The sequence below is a fragment of the Brienomyrus brachyistius genome, unplaced genomic scaffold, assembly GCF_023856365.1.
Source record: "Brienomyrus brachyistius isolate T26 unplaced genomic scaffold, BBRACH_0.4 scaffold505, whole genome shotgun sequence".
Taxonomy (NCBI): domain Eukaryota; kingdom Metazoa; phylum Chordata; class Actinopteri; order Osteoglossiformes; family Mormyridae; genus Brienomyrus; species Brienomyrus brachyistius.
The window spans coordinates 76,923-99,033 of record NW_026042780.1 but is presented as its reverse complement, the minus strand read 5'-3'; the positions used below and the strand labels follow the sequence as shown (position 1 = coordinate 99,033).

The window sequence follows — 22,111 nt, the reverse complement described above, 5'->3', positions numbered from 1 at the left end:
TGGCTGAAAGGTGTGGTTTTAAGCCAGGCTATTGAACTCAGCTGACAGAAACACCCCTTCACAACAGCATTTATTTGTTTATCAAACTCAGTGATGAATCAAAGATGACACCAAGATTTTTATTATGTGACTGGAGGTTTTCTGAATGAGGCCCCTAATTGTTCTCTGAGATCATGAACAGTGACCAAAACTCATTACCTCTGTCTTGTTTTCATTAATCTGGACGAAAGTCATTGCTGTCCTGTTCTTAATATCCTCCAGACAGTTAGAAAGGGGCCACCAGAGAGCAGCAGTCACCAGGTTTTAATGGCAGATATGGCTGCGTATCACCAGCATAGCAATGATATTTTACATAATAACGTTCACAAATAGAGCGCAAAGGAAACATGTATAGAGGGAATATGAGAGGGCCTGTATCACAGGACTGGATATGTTTACAAGTAAGGCCATAGTACTTAAGGGGTGTGGCCATCCCACACAGTGACAAGCCCATTCATTCACCTCATCTAGGCCTTTTACTAGGGATTTAAGGTCCTGGTTTTCCTCTCAGACCCTAGAACACACTGCCAGGCTCAGATTCCCGATCCCACATCCTGCTGAAGCCCTTCCCAAGATCAGACACTAGTTTTGTTTTCCTTGTTCTTATAGTAAAATGATGGTCTTTGACTTTTATACATCATCACTGTTCTGTTAATTACACATGACCTAATCTAAGTATTACACAAACCAAGCATAATTACTTAGAGATGTCATAAGATGGAAAATCCTTATTCAGTTAATTATTTTCCCCACAGGTGCTGACAGTGTTGTCTACAGTGAAATGGGCCTGTGTACAGAGAGGATGATCTGTAACAATCCCATGTTCCTATGGTGACAGATATAAAACTCATGTGAAATACTGGTGCAGAGGGTATAATGTGAGGTCATGTACTCCCATAGTACACACTGACTCTCCACAGGAGGGTAAAGTGTGAGTCAGAGATGATCCTGACCAGCGAGTCCTTCACTGGGACCATCAACAATCTGACAGCTGAGGACTCCGATCGGTACTGGTGTGGTGTGAAGATCAGTGGGAGCCTTTCTGATCAGGTTAATCTGTCAGTCACTGATGGTAAGATGTCTGTTACTGCAGACTGTAGCCAATGAGATGCACAGTATGTAACATGTCACTGAGTCAAAAAGGAAGGACCTTAACACAAACACTGATGAAAAAAATGTTTTAATATTTTAAAAATCTGCATTTTAATTTAATTCAATATGATAAACGAGACTTGGAAGAAGTAACAGTGTCAGCTAAATCGGGCGACTTCATGAGGTTAAATATTGATAAGCAATATGTTAAAAATGTCAGTTTATTGGCCAAACATTTACATACAGTATGTATGTTGTAATGGGCTGATATTCATAAACATTTCATTGCTGTGGAAATCGTTGAGTGTTTTACCTGTGGGTTGAAGTCCTCCAGGGCTGTCAGTGGACAAACAGGAGGTGACGGGTGTGGATGGAGACAGTGTCAGTGTTACTATGGAAACAACAAAAGACAAAGGATGTGGTGTAAGATTGGGGGCTCCTGTGCATCAGAGAGATCAGTGAGTTTGCATGGGAGGCCTGTCCTGATCAGGGATGACACAGAAAATAAAACCTTCATTGTGACAATGAGTGGGCTGGAGAGGAAGGACACTGGCTTGGTATTGGTGGCTGGTTGTGGAATCCTGCAGATTCCAGTTCATATTACTGTTAAACATAAGTAATTGATTTAAATCTGCCTGTGAATTATTTATGCTTGATATAAATAGATACATACTAATCAACCCAGCAGTTTCACTCACGAAGGGGTTTGTGCTTCTTTGTGGGGATAATCCCCTATTTATCAGCTGTTGTGAAACAGAGTTATTTATTGGGATTATTGTTTCAATGATAGTGGCACGGTGGTCCAGTAGGCGGCGCTGTTGCTTCACGCCTCCATGTTTAGGGGTTTGAATCTGGCTTCTGCTCTGTCTGTGTGGAGTCTGCATGTTTCTCCACATGCTGTGTGGGGTTTCCTCCAACAATCCAAAAACGCACAGTCAGGCTATTGGTGTCTTTAATATTGAATGTGTGTCTTCTAGTTTATGATCAGTCTGTAATATGACAAAAATCACAGCATTTTCCACAGACATACAGCCAGTCACTTGTTTATGTATACAAATCCAGACAAATCCATGTAGCTTGCAACATAATTCAGGCATTTTTTCATCTTTGTGAGGATGAATTGTTACTAATGGTGTGCAGACTGACTAACATGTCTGTAGGTGGTTTTTCATTGCAGCGTAGACCAGTGTTACAATTGTACTCTGTAATATCTGTTCCAGTGCTGCATCCATCCATTGTCTGAAAACTGCTTGTCTAATTCAGGGTCCCTATGGGCGCAAGGCAGGGAACGTCCCATGACAGGGTGCCAACCAATTGCAGGACACGCTCACACTCCATTCCCTCGCACAAGCACACCTACCGGCAATTTGACAACTCCAATTAGCCTCAGCATGTTTTTGGACTGTGGGGGGGAAATCAGAGTCCCTGGAAGGAACCCCACAATGACACAGGGGGGAGCATGCAAACTCCATACACACGGAACTCCAGCGAAGACTTGAGTACACGTGCCAGAGGGAGTGAGGCGACAGTGCAAACCCTGCTTTTTATTAACTATCCTTTCTCCTGTTTCCACTGCTCTCCTTTTCTCTGCACATGATGAAGAAGGAGGGGATAATGAAAAACGGAGGTAAAGCATTCAGCAGCATTTACAGTAGTGTGGGGGTCCAGCTAGCAGCATTTACCTGATCACACAGTAATGGGAAACTGTCATTTTAATTTTAAGAGAAAAAAATATTTTTTATTTGATTTTCTTAATAATAAACTTGAGATCCCATCCCATCCAGGTGAGCCCTTGCCTTCTGCCCTGTGCTGCTGGGGAATGACTGCAGGCCTGTTTTTACAAAATAGTGTAACATGTTGTGTGATAATCTCTAGCTATTTTCATGCTCTTTGTTAATGTCTCCTGTTCCTCACATGTGTCCTGTGTAATAGTACCGATGTGGCTGTACCGTGTTTCTATAAAGCATGTAAGACTTTACTGTTCACATCCACCCTCTTATTCAGCTCTTTGGTCCAGCTGGCTCTGTATGTAGGACTGAGCTGATCGGTGCTGCTGTCGATTATCAAGGTGGTTTTACTTCAGTCAGAACAGATTCACTGTTTTGTTCTTCAGGTTTAAATGTGATATGTGTGACTGACAGACACACTGGTGTATTATATGTCTCACAGGTGGGAGCAGGTTCTGGATGCTGTACTGAAAGCTGGGACTGGTGTGTTTTACCTGATTTGCACCATCATCACCATTCAGCTGCACTGGACCTCCTGTAGAAAGCGGGAACCAATCAGAGAGAAGCAGAGGGTCTCCCTGGATCAGAGGAAGCTGGCAGAGGAGATGACCTTCGTGGAGCAGAATGAGTCAGACGAGCTGGTAAAATAAACGGTTATGCTAACTGCAGTGAAGCCTCTCTCACTCGGCCCTGCTCAGTCTGTACAGTCATAGCATGAGAGTCAGTTAACCACAGAGGGGATGATTAATCTGCTGGCAACCTGTACAACCACGTATTGGCCACTTATTCACAAGTGCTTTGCTGCCACCTGCTGGTTAATGTTTAATAATCGTTATCTTGTGAAGGTAAGACTGGTTTTTATTAAATTGTCTCTTGATTCTGAAAAAATATGGTACTATGCAAAAGTCTTGGGCCATCAAAGAAAACGTTTAATGCTATTTTAATTGGGTTGTGTATATTTGCTCAGAACAAAAACACAATTATCATAAAAATATATGCAAATTAAAAGTGACACAATAAAAACTAACAAGAATTTCTTCTTTTCTCCATAAAGTTACTGATGCCTTGTTGGATCGCTAGATGAACCACGCTTTGGATCCTAAACCTCTCCTCAGGGGCACCCCAGCCATTCCATGTATTTGTTAAATTCTGCCACCAGCTCACTTAATTAATTAATTTAATTAAACAAATGTGTCATGCCCGGCTCGTCCGCTCCTCCTGTGTGCCACGCCCCCTGATTACCCACGTGTTTTCTCCCGATTGTACCCCAGCTGTATCTAGTTAATTTGCTCAGTCCTGTGTATTTCAGTCCGTGTCTTACCCGAGTCCTTTGTCCGTCATTGATGTCAGTTGATGTTCGTGCCCTCGTCCCTGAGATTAAACCCCTCGTTTGCCCTGATTCTCGGCTGTCTGCCTGCTTCTTACCCGCCTGCCCGCGATCGCTGCCGTCTCCCGTGACAAAATGTTAATGATGCATTGATTAGCCATAGAGTTGTGTTATAAAAAGATATAGGTCTATTGGATGGTTGGTGCAAATGTTTTACTAACTTTAGAAGAGATTTTGAAATGACTGGGCTGCCACACTTTGACGGACAAAATATTATAATTCTAGACCAAGATGAAGATCATTTGAACATCATTTTCTTCGACAGCCCAAGACTTTTGTACAGTTTTTGTATGTGTCTTTTATACTGGTCATAATTTGTTTAAATACATGATTAATAAATTGATACTTTACAAAACATTTCATATTTTTCTGAAATTGGTAATTATTAAAAATGAATTTCACAAACTTAAATGGTTTGGCTGCGATGGGCTGGCCCCCCATCCAGGGTTGTTCCCGTGCCCATTGCTTCCGGGATAGGCTCCGGGACCCCCCACGACCCAGTAGGATAAGCGGTTTGGAAAATGGATGGATGGATGGATGGTAATTATTAAAAATGAATTTCACAAACTTAAATGGTTTGGCTGCGATGGGCTGGCCCCACCATCCAGGTTTGTTCCCGTGCCCATTGCTTCCGGGATAGGCTCCGGACCCCCCACGACCCAGTAGGATAAGCGGTTTGGAAAATGGATGGATGGATGGAGGGATAATGGTTTGGAGTTTTTAGGTCACCCCTCCTCGTCAGAGCCCACCAATCAGGGACTCTTTAAAAGAGTGATGTAATCGGGAACGCCCACTTTTCAATCTGCAGTACAAATACACCAGCTTGTCTCTGCTAACAACAGCCTGTGAATGTCAGTTAAGGAGGAAACAGTACCACATACATATTGGCCAACATCAAATGAAAATGTAACACACGAAAACAGGACTGCCCACTTATCACTCTGCGTAAAATCACACCAGCTTGTCTGAGCTGACAGCAGCCTCACATATCAGCTAAGGAGGAAGACGGCATATCAAAAGTAAAAAGAAAGACACCATCAAATGAAAATATCCCTGTGTGATCTATTGGTTTCTGCTTTCACTCCCATTAAATGACAGTAAGTCTAGTTGGTGTCCGTGGTACTGAAAACCTGGATCAGTAAATTCCAAATGAAACTTCTTTACCTGATTTAACTGTAACTCACTTATTTTGTTGGCAATGATGCTTTGTTGAGTCTAGAAAGGCGCAAAGTGGGGTTTCAGATAAATTAAATGAAGTAGTTTTGCTTAAAAACCAAAAAGCTTTGAACAATCAGTTCAGCTTTGGACTGTAGTGCTTCACAAAAGTAAAATCCATCCAGTTAAATCTCTTTATCCCCAAGTCAAGAAGATATCAAATGCAGAAGCACATTGTGGGAGATACAAGGTGGCAGACACATTAAAAGCACTTTTTTTGTGTGAACATTATAAAACAGATTGATACACATTAAGCAGTTTGTAACTTTACATCCAGACCTACATCAGTCAGAAAAAGCAGGCGAATGACCATCCCATCCAGCAGCTTCATCTCTGATTGTACAGAATCCCATGTCAGCGTAACTTCTGAAGTCATGACTAAACTAATTTCCAGCTCTGCCTTCAGTTTCATCTTGTTAAATTAAATTAGGAACTAAACTAAACTAGGAGGGAAATATAGTCAAGCTACTTAAGTAGCCGAATTTTGTGTATCCACTAGAGGGCAGCCACACATAGATTCCCTTATGAATGGTTCTGATGCTTCCGGAAAGCACTGCACAGACACCCAGGTATGCCAGTGAGGAACGGATAAAGAGCAGACGGATCCAAATACTAGCTGTAATATATAGTATTTTTCAATGAATTTAAACAAAATTAATATAACAGTGTCAGAGTGTCAGATCCATGTGACTTTTTTATGATTGAAGAACTTTGAAAGCCTGAATATAACTGAGGAGGCCCACGGACCCCAGTATGTGGTGAAACATCATTGTGGTGCTGAGAGAAACACAGGACTGCTGATAAGACCCAGATGAAGTGAATTACCTGACTTTGCCCCCACCCATCCCCCCCCCCCCCAGGATACCCCCACCCCTGTCATACAGACACCTTCCTAACGGACCTCATGATTTGTGCTGATCCACACATATGAAAAGGACCTACTGCAGTGACATTTTAAAACTGTATAAAACATAATAAAGACTGAAATAAAGGCCTGAGGTCAGACCCTCTGTATGTAGCACACAGTGTTTCTGCAGAGTCTCACACTCACATCCTGTATGACGACTTTTCTGCTTTTCAGAATAAGTCTGATTTCACTGCTCTTTGCTCATTTGCAATATGAGGAAGTAACAGTTTAGAAAAGAACTAGACTTATTTGATTAATTTGTTTGTAGTTTAAATTCTGTGAGCATGAATGATTCACTGTGAAGACCAGCTATCAATAATTTTGCTATGAAATCATGTTTCTAAAATGATAAGATTCTAGATGAAATCAAAATATTTATTCCTGGTAAGAGCAGGACAACAGCAGCATCAAACTGTTTTCCTTTTTACAGACAAGAAATAGACAGGAAATGCATCAGTGCACAAACAGTTTATGAAAATCAAAGATAGATGGATGATTTTTAAACATTTAAAACCCACAAAAAGGGAGGCAGTGAGGTTAAGGAGAGTCAGGAAGTCAGTGTCAGTCTCCACAGATCTGAGGTCAGCGATACACACATAAGGCTCCTCTGATGCTCCTTTTCATCCTCTTCTTCACTGATGGGCCTCCAGGTGAGGATCACTTACTCTGGGACTCCACCATTCAGCGTAGTTAAGATGAAGATACATTTTGCACAATATACTTACTACATCTGTTTGTTTATATTCATATTGTTCCATGAAGTTTGATCACTTCCCGATTATAGTCTGTGGTGGTAGCATGTTGACTGACTGATTTTAGAATTGACTGCAGTCTTCTTTGTGTCCACTATGTGGCAGCAGTATAAAGGAAATATCTTATTCTGTCACAGCTGCTGGTGTGTGTAAAAATTCACATACTCTGATAACAAGTAATTCTGCCTCCAACTGTTTGTCAGGGACCTGGGCAGGAATGAATTACATGCCGACTGTACATACAACAGAGATAGGCTCCTGGGAGAACTTTGCCAGAAGTTGAAACACGACTTTAAGAATGACACTGATACAGAGTACTCAGCTGTTTGGTTGAAACTAAATCTTGGTCTGGATTTTTACATTCTGGACCTGAACTACCCACTGCTGCACTGACCCCCACCTTCTTCTTTTTTTTCCCTTTGTCCTGTCCGGCAGCTTTAGCAGAATCATGGTCTGAATGCACTGCTGTGACAAACATGTTTGCTTTACCATGAGGGGTTCTATAAACTCTGTATAGGCCTCTCATGTTGATCGATTTCATTTTTTAAATTTAAAAAAATTATTTATTTCATTTTTAGGCGGCATGGTGATGCAGTGGGTGAGCTGGCCGAAGAGGATGGACAGATTAGGAGGGAAAAAAAGAAGGAAAAAGAAGAAAGGAGCAAGTGAGATGAAATGAAAGTTTTTAGCGGGTGTCTCTAACTTTGCTCTGCCATTGCATGCACACCACTTCCAGGGCCAGCCTTGCTCTCACGCTGATATACTGTCAGATTATGCACATCTTATATGTTGTTTTAACCCTTAGCGTATTAGTAAAGGCTGTTTTGTACTTACTTGATGTGATGGTCCACTTTACTGTGGCCTTGAGCCACATTAGAAATTTATTTCTGATATATTTAACTTAATCCTCATTTTTCTTTTGCCCATGAGCACGAAACAGCTAAATAATTAGCATGATGCAGAAGTTATTCTCAGACAAGCACTTAATCTAAAAAGCAGAAATGTCATCATACACGATGTGAGGGTGAGACTGCAGACACACTGTGTGCTGCATACAGAGGGTCTGACCTCAGGCCTTTGTGTCAGTTGTTATTATGTTTGATTTGTGATTCTCACCTGGAGGCCCATCAGCGGATGAAGAGGAGCATCAGAGGAGCCTTATGTGTGTCTCACTGACCTCAGATCTGCGCAGACTGGCACTTACTTCCTGATTCTCCATAACTTTGCTGTTTCTCTGTCTTTATCTGTTACTCAGGAGTCCTGAAGTCCAATGAAAAATCCGCTTTCTCCTGTCTATTTGGCTGATACAAGTTCTGCTCACTTCTGCTTGGGTTGCATGGATCACCAGCCACTTGTCACCAACTAACAGACCACAGCCTACCTGACCAATGTCATAACTGGTGCACCTAGGTATAAAATTTAGTCTCACTGTCTCCAAAAAAGGTCACTGTCTGGAACCCCATGGAACCACATTTTTGATTCCTTAGACAAGAGCATCCTGAGCAGCTGCATCACGGTCTGAATTGGGAACTGCCTCGCCTCAGATCATAAGACCAGCGGATAGTGAGGATAGCTGAGAAGATTATTAGAGTCTCTCTCCCCTCCATCATGGACATTCACATCACACGCTCCATCCGCAAAGCCACCAACATTGTGGATGACCGCACCCACCCCTCACATAATCTTTTCACTCTGGCATCTGGAAAAGCATTCAGGCCTCCACAACCAGACTCAGAAACATGGCGCCTGACTACTGAACTCTCAGGGACTGATCTGATACCACACACAACACACACACACACACAGCTATGTAATTATATCTTCGTGGGGACTCTCCATTCATTTCTATGGGGAAAACTGTAATCCCAACATGACAACTTTAACCCCTACCAACCCCTAACCTTAACCATATGTAACCAAACCAAATACAAGACTTTTGGCATTTTTAGTTTTTTGACTGTATTTACAGATCTTTGTGAGTACCTGAAAATGCCCCCCAAAACATCAAAATAACGGGGTTTTTGTCACATTGTGGGGGACATTTGGTCCCCACAATGTAATATACACCTACTCCACACACACACACACACACACACACACAGAGATTAGGTATTTGAATCTTTGTGGAGATTCTCCATTCATTTGTATGGGCGTAACCCCAATCCTAACTATGGCAACCTTAAACATTGCAGTAGTTACCAAGCAGTAACAGTAAGCAACCAAACAAAATGCAAGACTTTTTGAATTATTCATTTGACTGCATTCACAGAATTTAATAAAATTCAGTATCTTACTTTCGGGACCGAAAACATGTCCCTACAAAGTCAAAATAACATGTTTTTATAGCACTATGTACATAACCACCCACCCAAACGCGCGCACACACACACACAAACAGGCCTACCTACAGTATACCCTCCATAGATTCCTGAATGAAATATCTGTAAAGCAGTTATTATGGCATGGCGTTTGGTTTGAACATGCAGTTTTTAAGAATATTGCGCTAATTCTAAACGAAAGACTGCACTAATTCTAAAATAGCTATATAAGAACTTTATTTACCATTAAATAAATTATAAATCAAACCAAAATTTAGTCTCTCAAAAAACTTGTATATGACATATCTTTGTTCACATTATGAGAAATTAAAAACACCAGGACACAGAATGTGAATAACAAGAACTATAGTGTTCTTTCTCAAAAGCGTACCTACCAACGTGGCTAAAATGCTAATTGCGTTCACCAGCTGTGGAAAAAAAACAGCGGGGCACCCCAAACATCGCGGTATTACGCATTACCGTAATACTGCATAGCAAAGACATAATGTCATAAAAAAATTACAGTCAGTATTTATAGACAGAACTGCGTGGTTTCCCATTGACAAGTAGATACATGGTTTACGGGCTTGAAGGCGGTTAGATCAACAAATCCAATCACGCTCAGCCAAAACAAGCACGAGCTAAACATACTACTATTGATTGGTTCACCTTCAAATTCGTCCCGCCCTGACAATTAATTCTCGTTTTCATTCGTTGAAAATGGCGTCAGTACATATCTTCATCCTTTCGACCAATGAAAAATTTCGCTGGTTTCCATAGAAACAAAATCAGTGCAGTTTGAACATAAACTTTCTGACAGAGCGATGGCGCAGCGGTGAGAAGCATCTCTTCCTATGTTTCTTGCTATTTCTTCAGATTATGTTTTGTTAGCATAGTTAATTATATATTTCATTGTATGTCGTGATATAGTTCATGCAAATATTGCCGCAAAATATAATTGAAATATATTTAAAATTAGTAGCTTAAACTGTAGATGCTGTGGCCATTTTTCGTAATGTGATTGTTTATATTTAAATTGTAAGAGAAAATAATTGTGTTAAACTTAAAAACAACAAGCCTTATGGTTGATATGATTGGTTTTACTCATCCGGTCTGTCGTAATGCGTTTCATCTGAAGATGTTATTCTGAAAAGAGCCCCTATACGTTTACTTTTTAAATGTCCCATGTTGTTGAAGTAAGATTAACCGTTTGCTGGGTTCATTACCATGGCGATGTTATAACGTACCGAAGCAGCGTCCTGATTTCGCCAGCGTTACTGTATAGGTTGTGAAACAGTTTTAGCAATTTGGCCGCTTCTATCGGAGTAGCCTCGATGCCACGAGCAGCCAATGAAGGCTCCATCCCTTTCCATAGGCATTCTTGGTGAATAGCATTTAGCAAATGTCTGGAGTACGTTGAAAATACAGTGTCTAGTTTGGCTTTGAGAGTATCACAGACGGCTAGTTAATTATGTTAACCAGAATGAAAATTCCGAAAGCTGTTTCCTGGACCAACGACCAGCACTGGGGAGCCTGGGACCTGTGGGACGAGGTGATCGACTGGGGAGAGAGGAAAGGTTTGGAGGAGTGCTCACCAGCGACACCCCCCACTGTCCAGGCTGGGGAGGTTATGGGGGGACTGGGAGGTGTGACGGACTGGTGTAAGGGAGGGGAGGGTGTGAGAGTGATAGGCAATGCTGGCATTGTTTCTGAGACTCTTCAGAGAGGAAACTGGCGGTGTAGAGATAGATGTGGGTCTGGTATAGATAGAAGATGTAGAAGTGGTGGAAAATTAATATTAAAGTTGAGCTTGTAGAGCTCTTGACACAGAGAAGAGCCAAAATACAAGGAAGATGAAGCTGTGGTTCTTCTGCTGCTGTTTGGGGAACATTAAATGTTTGAAACAGTATCAAAGATAATGAATTAAGTGTGCTAAATTTTGAGATGTATAGTGGAATGTTTATTAATAATTGTTAATGTGGCGCCCCTGAACCCCCTCGGTTGGCCGCCCCTGCCGGTTGTGTGGGGTCGGGGATGAGGACTAATCGGGGCCAGTCGGGGATCTGGCCCCGGTGCCGGGGGGGGCCCACTCCTGCACGCCCTTATTGCTCCCCTGGGCCGGACACCACATTTCATACAACACTAGAGCTTTGAGGGGCAGTGGGGAGGTTTTACTTGCACATTAGACACCACATGACACTAGGGCTGAGGAGGTGGGTATAGGCAGGTGGGGTTCTGCCGTCTGCCAGCGGTGGGGTGCCCGTGCCTCGACTGTTCACCTGCTTTTTGCACTTTAGTTATATACACAGTCCATGCTACATTAGGGCCTTGGGGTGCAGGGAGGGGGATGGGGGACTCTGCCATCTGCCAGTGGTGGGGCCCTCATACTCGATCTGCACCCACTAATTTTAATGCATTGTAGACATAAACACACAACTCTCTCACACTTGTACATGCACACTTCACATTAACATGGGACGGGGAATCAGTGGGGGCTGAGGGGTCCCCCCTAACTCTCTGTCTCTGGCCCTGCGCGTGTGGGGTGGCCCAGCAGGTAGAAGATGGCCCTGGCCGGTGTGGGCCGTCTCCTCTTGTGGGCTGCGGGCTGGGTGGTCCTTGGCTCTGCTGCGCCGTGGTGGGGCCCTGGCAGGCGGTCCGGGGTATCTAGGGATGCTCTGAGCCCTTCTAGGCGAATTGTAGGGTTCGGTCTGGGCTGGGCGGGGTCTGCCGCTCCCCAGTTGACGCAGGTCCGCTCCTGGGTGGTGGGGGGGGGGGGGTGCACTTTGTTTGTATGGGTCTCCCTTAGATCATCCTGCAGTGTCGGGGAGGGGGGGGGACGTGCCGGGTCGCTACAGTGGGCGGTGATCCGTCCTGCCGGGGAGCGGGCTGGGGGGACCGTCCGCCAGGGGAGTGTTCCCGGTTGATGGGGCCCTTTGGCCCTGGACCCGCTTCCCTCGGTGGAGGGCTTGCGGGAGGGACTGGGGGGCTCGCTGTCTGTCCCCCCTCTGCGGACCTCCTTTTACAGGGGTTGGGCCCCCCTTAGTCCCTCGTAGGCTCCCTCTCGGGTTGGGCGGGTGGTTGTCTTGTGGACATATGGCCATGGGCCGTGTGTTTCTTATGGTTGTTTGTACTCTGTATTCCCCTACACTTTATTTTCTCCATCCCACCTTTACATCTCCAGCCCGCTGTTCCTGGGAAAAGCCACCTGCCAATCATCCTTGGAGCAGCAGCCATTCTCAGGACTCCTACATCACAGATCACCTAATAAACACAGGACCTGTCGACGACTGGAGAAAAGGAGAAACGCTGAAGCACACTGGGCATTTTGGAAGCATTTCATCATAATAAATTACCTTTGCCTTTACAGTTTCTGTGTACAGTTTCATTATAGTAAATTGCACTTAGTTGTGATTACTCAGTTACAAAGACAATGGGTCACTCTATAATGGGTGATGGTATGCTTTTAGCTGTGCTTCCACAGGTTGTATCTGCCTTAGTAAATGACTAAATGTCTTTTTCACAAGTGATTTTGATTATGTTTGTAGAATTAAATTAAAGGTAAACCTGTACATTGGTTAAAATAACATCTGACTGCTACAATAATACATCATACAGCGTCTTTTGTACTAATGTGCTACCTTGGGACATTCAGGTTGTATAATGAACAATTTTAATAAGAATTGTGTTAAGTAATTAACTTTCAAAATCTATCAATACCATGCAAAAGTGTAAAGTCAAATTCATGAGATACTTATTACAATAAACGGAAGTAGTCTGTACCCATTTAAAGAGGCTTTACATCGTACAGCTTCTTATACTGGTCTGGTTGGTGGGTATAAAGGATCAATTAGAAATCTTCCTCCTCCAAATGTATCATTTCATGAGTTTTGGTAGAGTGGGGGTAGCAGGATAATAATAGGATTTACTGGTTATTTTTGATACGGTAAAATCGCAAGACTCAGAAAAATAAAAATTTGTGTATGGTCAGAATTATCAGTGGTAGGAGATTTTGTCCCTACTACCATCTGGGAAAAAAACATTCTGGTGCTTATCTGTGAAGAAGCAATTTCAGGAGATATAAATCCTTGCAAAAAGTAGTCTCCCACTCTATAAATAGGGTGCAATTTGTTTTTTCACGCAGTGGAAAAGGAAATGTTTTTTTAATGTTGATGACGACTGTAACTGGTCAAAAGGTGGCGCCAAAGATCCCCAGTAATGCATCGCCCATTAATGTACAGATATCCCCCTGCCTCACCATGCATGACTCCTCCAATGGTGCTGCTGTTTAACAGTACATTCATCCTAACTATACAATTTGATATCTGGTATCGTCCTGTCAGTTTTAACCCATTTCTAAGTCCCGTATGGTTTAGGTAGCTTTTTTTCCAAAATGATGACCATGAAATTCAGCACATATAACAAATATTGAACTATAGGCATTAATTGAAATGCTCTCTCTCACAGACACACACATATTAGATGTCTATGTCTTTGAAATTGTTTAATACGAATTAATCTGTTTTATAATGTTCACACAAAAAAAGCTTTTGTGTTCACATTTTACAACCCCAAATCAGAAAAAGTTGGGATGGTATGTAAAATGAAAATCAAACTGAAAACAGCACTTTGTTAAATTATCTTTGACCTGTATTACATTGAAAACAATACAACAGCACATTATTTAATGTGTTCCTCGTGAATTTCATTGTTCTTTTTCAAACACGTATTCCAATTTTGGTTCTTAGAACACATTTCAAAAAAAGTTGGGACAGTAAAGCATTTAGTACTTTGTAATGTCGCCATTCCTTTTCACAACACTTAAAAGACATTTAGGGACTGAAGACACCAAGTGATGTAGTGTTTCAGGTGTAATTTTGTCCCATTCTTCCTGCAAACAAGTCTTAAAGCGGACAACAGTACGGGGTCTTCGTTGTCACATATTGCGCTTCAAAATGAACCACACATTCTCTATTGGAGACAGGTCGGGACTGCAGGCAGTCAAGTACCCATACCCTCTTCCTCCACAGCCAGGACTTTGTAATGTGTGCAGAATGTGGTTTCGCATTGTTTGTTGAAAAATGCATGGGCGTCCCTGGAAAAAATGTCTTCTTGAAGGTAACATATTGTGCTCCAAAATCTCTATGTACTTTTCAGCATTAATGGTGCCATCACAGAACTGCAAGTTACCTTTGCCAAGGGCACTGACACAACCCCATACCATGACAGACCCTGGCTTTTGGACTTATTGCTGGTAACAGTCTGGGTGATCCTTTTCTTCTTTGGTCTGGAGCACACGGCATCCATTTCTCACAAAAAATACCTGAAATACTGATTCATCTGACCACAGTACACGTTTTCACTGTGTGATGGTCCAACTCAGATGCGTTCTGAGCCCAGAGAAGCCGACGGCGCTTCTGGACACTGTTAAGATGGGGCTTGCTTTTGGCACAGTACAGTTTTAACTGGCATTTGTGGATGTAACTACGTATTGTGGTACTTGACAAAGGTTTGCCAAAGTAGTCATATGTGGTCATATCGCTTATAGATGAATGACGATTCTTGATGCAGTGGGATGCTGAGGGATCGGAGATCACGGTAGTTCAACTTAGGCTTGCTTCCTTGTCCTTTACGCACTGAAATTGCTTCAGATTCCTTCAATCTTTTAATTATGGTATGCACTGATGAAGGTGAAATATCCAAATCTCTTCCTGTCGTTCTTTGAGGAACATTGTTTTTAAACATTTCAATAATTTTCTCACGTATTTGTGCTGCTTTTGTACCAAATCATAATTACAATCACCTGTTGACATCACTTGTTTCAAATCACATCATTATTTAACCAATTTACCTCACTACTGGCCCTAAATCGCTCCTGTCCCAACTTTTTTGGAAATGTGTTGCAAGAACCAAAATTGGAATACGTGTTTATTTTGAGGAAAACAATGAAATTCATGAGGAACACATTAAATAATGTGATGGGGGTAACACAATAAATTCAAGATTTTTATTTGTCGTACAAATGTAGTGGTACACTGGCAGCGAAATGAAATTGTCGTTACTCCAGTCGGTGTAATAAACACACTAGTAAAAGGACATCAAAATTAAACAACGTGAATTAACTGAAACTACAGAAAGATAATAAGAAAATATAACAATAAAAGGTATATAAAAAGTAAAGATGAAAATGTATAAAAAATATGTAGAAATGTTTAAAGTACAGATTGTAGTTATAGCATATTTTAGCTTTTAATCTGTGATGTTAATGATCCTACTGGCCGGGGGTAGAAGCTTCTCCTCGGCCTCTCAGTCCCGGCCATAAGGCCCCGGGGACTTATGCAGGGCGGCAGTTCTGTCCTGGTGATTCTCTGGGCGCATCGTATCACCCTCAGCGGGACTCGGCGGCCCTCAGAGCTGGAGCTGCCGTACCGAGCAGTTATGCTCCCGGAGAGCACAGATCCCACATTGCCGCTGTAGAAGGTTTTTTGTGGCACAGACGAGAGTCTGTATTTCCACAGCTGCCTCACATGATACACTCACTGTCAGGCTTTCAGCACTAAAGTTACAGATTACTGGGTGGCCGAGAGGTCTGTGAAATTTGGAGGGTCAGTAGCTTGCCTGGGAAGCCTTAGCATTCAGCGAAAACTGAACAGAGAGCCCTGTAGCAGGGTTGTCTAATTTGTTTAGCTGGCTGGCATAAGATTTTCAGTTTGAAACAAGTATGCACACAGATTTACATGTACGTAACAGTTTTATTACCTTGTAAATAGTTTGCAGGGTTTTCAAAGTACCCCAGTGCATTTGATATAGCGAATTTTAGGTTTATAATGAAATAATATAGATTTGCCCTAAGATTTAATAAGATTTCTTGCGTGAGCGTGAGAGTCTGAAGGTGTGAGTGTCACACCAGATGGGTGAGAGCTGGCAACCCTGGCTCTGTTCAGTAGCCTCAGAAATTCTTTCGAACTTTCCAAACACAGCTGATGGAAATCAATGGACGCAAAGGTTCTCAGTGACCATTTTAGCTTGTTTTTAGACTAAAGGCCTATGATGGATCTTTGGAATGTTGCGGAGATACGAATGCTGAGGACAGCATACTTTGTGCTGTGAGTGTTATGTTAACCATGTAAACAAAGAGGAAGTACACAGTCCAACCAGATACTATATTGAAATGCTAACAAGTTTTTAAATATTTTTATTCAAGTGACTTTAAGTCTGGATAATGTTTTTAATGGTTGGAAACGTGTGTATTACTGTATAATTAAATAATTAAACTTCTGAAATGGCCGCTCAGTGCAGGAGGAGGCTGCAAACCTGAAGAGGCACACAACCGTATGGGTGGGGCAGGGGATCAATGGTGTGAGGTAGAGGACCAGGGCAGTGGGATTGCAGTGGCACAAGGGCAACCGTGTGGTCATCATGGGCTCCTCCAATGGCAGCTTCAGGTAAGTCGCTCTGATAAACCCCGTTAGACTCCAGTGAAGTGAGTGAGGCTGCAGCGCTACACTGGAGGGGACACATGTGGGCTCAGGGGCCCATGTGACTGTAGCAGAGGAAGGGATCTCTAGCTGATGTGGAGGTACAGGCCCAGTGGCAGTAAGGGGTGGGCAGTCAGCTGCAGAGGCTGCGGGGCCAGCGGCCCCACTGTACACATGGACCGCAGGGAATCTCAGCATGTTGTGCCCAAAGTCCAGCACACATGCCGTGCTCCGGGGGAAATTCAGGCCCAGGATGGAGGGATCGAGCATGTCAGCCATCCACATAGTTACTATTCACAACTAAACCCCCCATGTCAAAAGGGAACAACCCCGTCCCTCTTAAAGGGGCCAGGTCACCAGTCATTGTTCTCACCTGCACCAATGTCAGTTCTAGACAGTGTCTGGTCTCACCAGGGTTGCAGTGGAACCTGTATGGACTAGGGCAGTACATGCGACTCACATCACTATGGTGGGTATGTGACAGAAGTTGCCTCTGTGAGTCCAATCCGTAGTCACCACCTCTGCAGCAGGTGGCAGCAGGGCCACCTCCCCGGTGTCAACAAGGAAGTTCCGGAAATTAACCTTGTTGGCCCACATCTTCCCGGCTATGCGTGCCCTTGGCGGAACCCTGGGTGGCGGTGAACTTGGGACACTGTCTGAGGATTGAGGGGTGGGGGGGGGGTGCTGCTGCCTGTCAGCCTACAGGCAGTCTGCCTCCAGGAAGTAAACCTGAGGGCCTGGGTCCTCCAAGCCCTTTGGCGTTTACAGCTTGGTTGATTTCTCCCGCCTCGTTCCCCGCCACCTTGCTGCCCACAATTTCTCTCTCCAAAGCCAGTTCCAGGGCCTCGTCTAGGGACGCAGAGGGGTTGGCTGTGTCTGAATGTGAGCTATCTGGGGTTAAGTGTCTAGATAAACTGATCCCTGGCCAGTTCACTCTGTACTGATAGAGCCATGTGAGCACAGACACGCCTACACAACCCCTTGATATCATTAAGCAGGATGCAGAGAGACTCATTTGACTCAGTCCCTGCACCTATTGTTTAACTGAGAGGGCAGAAGTCCTCACACTGCCCACAGCGATTCTGCAGGGCACTGACCAGTGTCTCATCCAGGGGCTCAAGCAACCAGCAGTGTACACCTCAGAAAAACATGTGTGACAACCCTGAGGACCTGCTTGCATACCACAATGGTATCCCATCTCCCCTTGCTCTTTGAAGGGGTACCACCCATCCAGTATAGTTATCACTGGGCTATCACAATGTCATCACAATACTAAAGACTGAAACAAAGCCGTGAGGTCAGACCCTCTGTATACAGCACACAGTCTCACCCTCACATCCTGTATGACCACATTTCTGCTGTTCACATGGCATTTCTCCAGCTTCCATTGCCCTGCAATGGACTGACGTGCTGTTGAAGGTCTACCTCACTTTACACTTTGCCCATGTCTTGTGTGTATACCCTGTCCGCTCCTAACGTGTATTTAGTTTGTGTAAATCTATCACTGCATCTGCATTTCGCAGTTCAGCTTCTGACAACATTGTGTTTCCCATCTGTGTATTTGGGTTCGGTGCTTGTTGGGTGCCTGTCGTGGTCTTTCTATTTACAATTGTACGCGGGGCATGCTGGGATATGCGCCCCGCCGGTGTTACACTAGTATAAAAAAAGGAATCTGGTCGAGTTTGTTCATTGACCAAATTTTGTTTTTGCGAACCAAATTGTTTGTAGGCCAAAGCATTTGTGAACTGCAAGCACTACTGTACTAATGATAAATTGGTATGAAAAAATGGAGACAATTTCTGAGACACCAGAGCGATCCGTGTACTGTAATATTTATCTTATCAATAACACAGTAAAAATACACATTAGCGCCAATTCATCTTCTTTATTCATCATGAATATTTTAATTCATTAATGCAGGAGTCTGTGATAAATCGCTATCAGCATTTGGTTTATAATGGCCAATTAATGATAACTAAAAAGAAACAGAGAGACTGAAGACAGAACTTTCAACCATGATATGAGTGCTGTTGCTGCATAATTTGTCCACCAGGGGTCACAGCGCAACCCCCATCTCGGCAAGATGGATGACTTGAAATACGTTTCTATATCAAGTTGAATTATTTTTATTTCTATAGAACATTTAAAAACAATCTACATTGTGCCAAAGTGCTGTAGGTCAAAATAATATAAATATATAGTAAAAGTAGAGACATTGGCCAATGTTACACAATGTTACACAAAAAATAATCAGAATCAGACTGTGGTTTATTGCCAAGTAGGTTGACCCTACAAGGAATTCTGTTTGGTATAATGGTGCTCCATGGAAAAACAAGACTAAGCAACAACCAAGTTCAAAAAACAGTGCAAAAGTTATACAATAATCTAGTAATAAATATAAAATCACTATAAATGTTAAATACATGATGTGCAAAGCAGAATAGTCTGATTAAATAGATAAATAAAATGTGTTCCTGTGTGTGCAGGGTCAGTACAGAGATGCATCTAATAAGAAGCGGTGTAAGGCTGAATTAACTCCGAGACGGACTGGGGACCTATGCCATGTATCGCCTTAGAAAGAAATAAGAAATCTTTAAACTGTATTCTCAGAAATTCTCAAAACTTAACAGGTAGCCAATGTAATGCAGCCAACACAGGGGAAATTTGGTGTCTATTTTTTGTTGAGAGCCTGGTAGCACCGTTTTGAACAAGGTGTAGTCAGAATAAAGATGCTTCTGGTAAACCTGGGTACAGAGAACGGCAGTAACCCAATCAGGATAAAAGCAGGAGTAACTCTCCAGGTCTTTGGCTGAAAGGTGTGGTTTAAGCCAGGCTATTGAACTCAGCTGACAGAAACACCCCTTCACAACAGCATTTATTTGTTTATCAAACTCAGTGATGAATCAAAGATGACACCAAGATTTTTAGTATGTGACTGGAAGTTTTCTGAATGAGGCCCTAATTGTTCTCTGAGATCATGAACAGTGACCAAAACTCATTACCTCTGTCTTGTTTTCATTAATCTGGACGAAAGTCATTGCTGTCCTGTTCTTAATATCCTCCAGACAGTTAGAAAGGGCCACCAGAGAGCAGCAGTCACCAGGTTTTAATGGCAGATAGAGCTGCGTATCACCAGCATAGCAATGATATTTTACATAATAACGTTCACAAATAGAGCGCAAAGGAAGCATGTATAGAGGGAATATGAGAGGGCCTGTATCACAGGACTGGATATGTTTACAAATAAGGCCATAGTACTGAAGGGGTGTGGCCATCCCACACAGTGACAAGCCCATTCATTCACCTCATCTAGGCCTTTTTTTTTCCAACAATATCTTTATTAAAATTTTAAAAAATACAGAAATTACAGAAGTTTGAGTGCTTCCACATCGAAAGGAGCATCCAAGGCAACTAAATTATTGTATAACAATCAATCAACCTTCCTTGCAAATCAGACATTTAAAAGATGATAGAAAAATATTTAGGTGGAAGTACAAAATATGACCTGTAAATAATAACTTAATCAAATAAAAGAAAAACACAAAGCCCAAAAAAACCCCCAAAAAACATAAAAAATAAATAAATAAATAAATAAATAAATAAATAAATAAATAAAAAACCCCAACAACAAATAAGTTTCTCTATTTTCCAAGGGTTGCTCAACTCCACCTCAATTGTACTGTTCTGTATTGTTCAAAATTACAAACTCAAATTTTTTTAGTTTAGGAAGCTGCAGAGGGCCGACATCAATTACATCTCATCTGCCTCATTCACAATACTACTAAGATCCACATTTTCCATATATTGCATAAAGGGACCCCAAATGTTTTGAAAAAGTGACAGTTTTCCCTTGACAATGTAAGTAATTTTCTCCATAGGTAAAGTTGTGGACAGTTCCTTTATCCAGTTAATGAGTTTTGGTTTACTGGTCTTCCTCCATGAGAGTGCTATGACTCTTTTTGCTAATAGTAGACATAAGTCCATGGCGGTAATTATCTTTCTAGACATAAGATGTCCATCAGGATATAAACCTAAAATAAATAGTTTAGGGTCAAGATCTAATTGTATACCCAATATAGTATCCAGAGCTTGTTTGATCTCTTTCCAAAACAATTGTACTTTATTGCATTCCCAGATACAGTGGAAGAATGTCCCTTTCTCCTCTCCACACCTGAAACACAAGTCTGGGCTATCACCATTATACTTATTAAGCTTTTCTGGAGTCACATATGTCCTCATTAGCCAATTATATTGCAGTACTTTAAGACGGGTACTGGTAGTTTGTGTTTGTGCTTCAGCACATGCCTCCTCCCAGTCTTCGGAGGATAAGTCCTCCTGTAAGTCTTCCCTCCAGGCATTAAGTTTCCCTAAAGAAGATTCAGGGGAACCCTCTACTAATATATTATATAGTTTGGAGATTATTCCCTTTCCAAAGCAATCTTTTTTCATTTCTGTTTCCAATGTGGATAACGGAGGGATTGACAAGCATTGATTTTGAGATAATCCAATAAAGTTTCTAATTTGTAGATATTTAAATCGATGTTTGCATGGAATATCATACTTGGCAATCAACTCCTCAAATGACATCAAAGTCTCATCCTCTGATCCCATGAGGTCCCCTATTGTCTTTAAACCTTTGTCAGCCCACTTCCTAAAACCAGGGTCTGCTCTGCCTGGAGGGAAAAAATGATTACCCCATATTGGGCTGAAGCGTGCGAGAGAGGTGGATTCACCCAGATATTTCTTAACCTGATACCAGATTATAATCATATTTCTGACTATAGGATTTTTTGTCTTTTTTTTCAACATTTTGACTTTTGCTGAATATAGGTATTGGGGAAGGGGAAGAGGTACCGAGCAGTTTTCAATATTCATCCAAGGCGGGAGGGATTTATCTGTAAAATAATACATCATAGTCCTCAATTGAGCTGCCCAATAGTACCAAAGTGGATTGGGACATTTGAGGCCTCCTCTTTCATACGGTAAGTACAAGAGTGATAAACGCAGCCTCGGTCGTCTATTATTCCACAAAAAACGTACAAACATTTTTTTCAGGTGTGAGAATAAATTAGCAGGAGGTGACAATGGAATGTTCTGGAACAAGTACAGAAGTTTGGGCATTATGTTTAGTTTAAGAACATTAATTCTTGCTATAAGTGACAAGGGCAAGGGTTTCCATCTATCTACAGATGAGATGAT

General features: G+C 42.3%; 1 long non-coding RNA gene across 2 annotated transcripts in view; it reads right to left on the bottom strand.

Annotated features, from left to right (window-relative positions):
- Positions 1–1,450: 1,450 nt before the first annotated feature.
- Positions 1,451–22,111, bottom strand: part of LOC125729140 (uncharacterized) — a 59,959-nt gene continuing 39,298 nt past the window's right edge. Inside the window, exons 1-3 of one of the 2 annotated variants that reach the window (XR_007389621.1) lie at positions 8,236–8,365; positions 3,353–3,496; positions 1,451–1,522 (exon numbers count right to left, since the gene is read on the bottom strand). This is a non-coding gene — a long non-coding RNA (uncharacterized LOC125729140). Of the gene's footprint in view, positions 1,523–3,352; positions 3,497–8,235; positions 8,366–22,111 lie in introns of those variants that run through there. The other variant, XR_007389620.1, reaches the window with a different exon arrangement.